The sequence below is a fragment of the Morone saxatilis genome, unplaced genomic scaffold (assembly GCF_004916995.1).
Source record: "Morone saxatilis isolate NCDOM2014 unplaced genomic scaffold, NCSU_SB_2.0 Contig14, whole genome shotgun sequence".
NCBI lineage: Eukaryota > Metazoa > Chordata > Actinopteri > Moronidae > Morone > Morone saxatilis.
Window position 1 is genome coordinate 2,263,722 of NW_023339696.1, and position 4,475 is coordinate 2,268,196.

Here is a 4,475-nt window from a genome sequence, read left to right on the forward strand (position 1 = left end):
AAAATGCTTGTGGTTTCCTGGGGAGAGAGAGCATCTGATACAAGAATCGTGTCAGGAAACAATTTCTTCAGCTTGGCTTTAGTATAGTGAATCCTGTGAACCACTTTAAACTGAATAAGGCTCATGCGAGCACAAGAGCTAGTGGAGCTGATCCTGAGCAGTGACTTTCTCCACCAATCCTCTATAAAACTATTTTATAGAGGATAACTTAACTTGCTATTGCAGCCAAGGGCCGAAGCTGACTATTTAGATGCAGAGGTGGAGTTGCCCTCAGGCCCTTTTTAACACCTCCCCTTTTTTCTTCAGACCTCAGGCTCAGCAGAGGCACGAGTTGTTTCCACATGATAGCATGAGCCATCATCATCAGCCAATATCTAAAAGACAGGTGTATCTACAGCAAATTATTAAAAGATTTTGAGTAACGTCCAAATCTGTAGCGAAGAAGAAGTCAAAATGATCTGCTTTCTGTTTTTCTGTTGCCTTGCAGGTAAAGCCTTCTTGTTGAAAATGTTAGGGAACGTATTCACTCAGTCTGCTGTCCATCACAAAGTAAAGAATGTCTCTCTTTTTGTATCCAGGTGGCTGCATGGGGATTGAGGTCCATCAGACTCCCCCTGCTCTCATTCAAAGCCCCAGTGACCAAGTGCAGCTCGTCTGCACCCACCAACAAACGGACTACAGAGTGATGCTCTGGTACCAGCAGCCACCTGGGCAGACAGATATGAAACTCATTGGATTTTTGAACTATAAGGATGTCAGAATGGAAAAACCATATGAACAGCAGTTTAATATTAGTGGAGACCTGAGTCAGAATGATGCAAAAATGTGTCACTGATGTTCCAGCTGACTGGAGCTGAGGACAGTGCAGTCTACTACTGTGCAGCTTGCTATGCACGCTGACACAAAGTCTCTCTGCTGCTTACAAAAACTCTACTCTATCTCTTTGCATTGGTGGTTTGATACATGGCATGGAACAGCGGGCACCTGCTTCTGTGGTTATCACCATTAGCTAATGCATGTGTGTTATGTGGATTTCAATATCAATAGGGATTTGAGAGGTAACACAACAAGAAAAGCCTGCTTATGTCTTATGTTGGAGAGAATCCTTAGAAATAATCTCTAACAAATTTATATTCCTTCTAAAATTGTCATGAGATGAGTCATCCTTAGTGACTCAACTGTCACTGGTATTTTGGTCAGACCAATGAGACCAATGAGGTATTTTGTTCAAAACATGATTATGATGAGACGATGAGTTATACACCTACATTAACATTCAAGTGACGCTGTAAGAATTCTGACAGGAGCAAAGAACAAAGTCAGGTGAGGTGAGTCCTCTAACCTTAACTAAAGTTAAAGGTCAAGTGTGTATGATTTGGTAGCATCTAGTGGTGTAGTTGCAATTGCAACTCTGTTGAAATTCAAATTGGCACAGCAGCACAGGGGAATGTAGTGCAAAGAGTAAAGAAAGAGAATAAAATAGTACAAAATAGGCCTGTGTATATCTGTACATGTGCAATGTTTCTGAAGTATTGTGCATGGGGGCTCTGGTTGCTGTGGCCTTGTGGAGTCAACGTTGGCTGATGGCACAAATGAGCCTCCGAAGCACTTTGAGGCACGGGGCCGGATCAGTCTGTGGCTGAAAGGGCTCTTGAGCTGCTTGGTTTACCCTGTGTTGAGCTGAAGGTGGTTTCTGTCACACCATACAGTGAAGTTCTCTTCCCTATCATCTGTGATACAGCTGACAATGAAGGAGTCTTCCGAGAACTTCCATAGATGGCACATTTCCGAGTCAATGCAAAAGTCAGTTCCTTTGGGTGTGCCAGTGTTGCTCATCAACAAGTCTGACAAGCAGCCATGCAGTCTGACATACTGCGGTAGTCTCCAACACTTTCGTCCAACATCCTTCCTTTTGTACTGTTGGGTGTGTTTAAGACTACAGCCTCTTTGGGCCGTTATCAAGATTTTAGTTTGGTTTCATTTTTGATGTTTGTGTCCTCACACAGCATTCATTTAAAACCGGACATAGAGTCATAATGTTTTCACCTTTCCTGTCACCTTATTAAGTGGATCAACATGGGGTGCTGTCTAATATCTGATAGAAGAGCCCTTTTGACTTGAGTGGAGCACATGAACAGGCCTAGCATAACAGACATACATCTTTGACGTAAAACCCTTTCCTCTTCTTCTTTATGTGATGCTGTTTGCGCTGTATCACTCCCATTTCCTGCTTCAGACACAAACAGTGCAGTGCTCTCAACATGAACAGTGCTTTAATTACCATCATTATCCCACTCTTCTGGATCACAGGTACATCAAGTTATTCATTTTCGCGTTATCACTTTGATCATATGCCATCATGTGAATTAATAGTGATCATTTTTGCTCCTTCTTGCAGGAATACTGCCAAATGAAAGTAAAGATGTTTATCAGTCTCCAGGTGATCAGCTCGGGGAGATCAACAATAAAGTCAAACTGACCTGCAAACACAACATAACGAGTTACGACACCATTCTGTGGTATCAACTCTCACCAGGAAACCGCTCATTAAAGCTAGTCGGTTTTACAAGTTATACATCAATTCAAACGGTTGAAAACTCTTTTCAGGGTAGCTTTAAAGTGAGTGGAGATGGTGAGAAGGAGGCATTCCTTCATATGCTGAAACTGAGGCATCCCGAAGACACTGGGGATTATTTCTGTGCAGCATCTAGTTGCACAATGATATAAAAGTCTCAGATGCCCCTACAAAAACCCTTCTGTCGCCGTGTACACCTGGAGCAAACCACATGAACAGGCACAATTGTAGAGCCAAGTAGTGGGAGGAGCTGAAGAAGAAATGGCAGAAAGACAAGCGGGAGCACAGTCAGAGAGACAGAAAAAGCTTGAGTCCTTTTATAGCAGACAGTCACTTGATCTTCTGACTCCATAACCCAATGGTTCAGCAAAGATTTCAGCTGGTTCATGACACTCAACATGATCCGGCCTCATCTCATCATACCCATCATCATTTGGATTAAAGGTACTCATGAAGCCACATTGAAAATTTGGTTGAATACTTGTTAATCACCTTACTAAAAAACTAACTAAAGATGATGAGTGCGAAGGTTAGAATGAACCATTGGTCAAGGGAGTAGAATTAAAGGTGCTTGAGGATGCAAATAGCTGTTGACACAAAGATGGTTGGGGTTAAGGTTTAGGGATACACATTTTAAATGATTTCTACAGTCAAGCCCCTTATCTATTTCAGCATTTTCTCACAATTTATTAGTGAATCAAAAAAAAGTAATTGATAATGAAATAAATGATAAGTTGAACATCTAAATTTCTACAGAAAATATGTTTTCCTTTAACACTAAAAAGACTAGCAGTTACAATGTATTAACCCTTTCACTCTAATAAAACAGTTCAGAAGCTTTTATTGTTGCCTTTACTCTCTAAATATGCATAAATCACACTCTCATCGCCATTAGGCACTGACTTAAACTGTCTCATACTCTCCTGCAAATGCCCATAAAGTTTTCCATAAGCTAATCAGAGATATGCAACAATACAAGCTAACATGTTTCTCTACCTGTCTACAAGAGTTTCCCTAAAGGAAAGGAAAGAAACACAAGTGCTTCAGACTCCAGCTGAACTTCTGAGGCCACTGAATGATGAAGTAAAACTGACCTGCATGCATACAAACCCAGACTTCAAAACAATTCTGTGGTATCAGCACTCAAAGGAAGACACTGCCCTCAAGCTCATCGGCTACATGTATTACAAAACGCCATCTGTTGAACCATCATTTAAAGGCCGCTTTAACGTGAGTGGAAATGGAGAGAATACTGCATATCTCCACACCATGAGCACAGCGCAGAATATTTCGGTGCAGCAAAGACACCACAGTGATGAAGAGCAGCTCCTCTGTCTTACAAAAACCATAATAATCCGGCAGATATAAACACACTGATGTGAAACCATTGAGGTGATGCAGTTTCAAACCACTGGCACAACAAACATCTACCCTACAGCAGAATGTTAATTTTAACCTACATAACTGTGTATATTTGAAAAATAAAAACACTGAAATGATATCATTAAAGATGATACTAGTTATTGGTAAATCCTAGAATGATGTCATTGTCACTGGCTAACTAGTTCCCTATTACATCCTTAAAGGGATTTTTTTTTATTCTCTTTTCAACCGGAGTCTTATTTTTATTTTATTTATTGTTTTTATGATCATAATTACTCCTGTTTGCTGAAATTCTGGGATTCGAGGACATTGGTAGAATGTTTCAGACCCCATTGAAAATAAGATGGTACATCTCAAGTGCCTTATCCTGATATATAATACATTTCAAGTTTCTACATCACACTCACAAGTTGCATACTGGACCAGGACTGACCTCCAAACTCAGATTCTGCTCAGAGATCAGATGTTCAATGAGCACAGAGAAACTTTCCACTTTCAGCAGGTGAATGTGAAAACA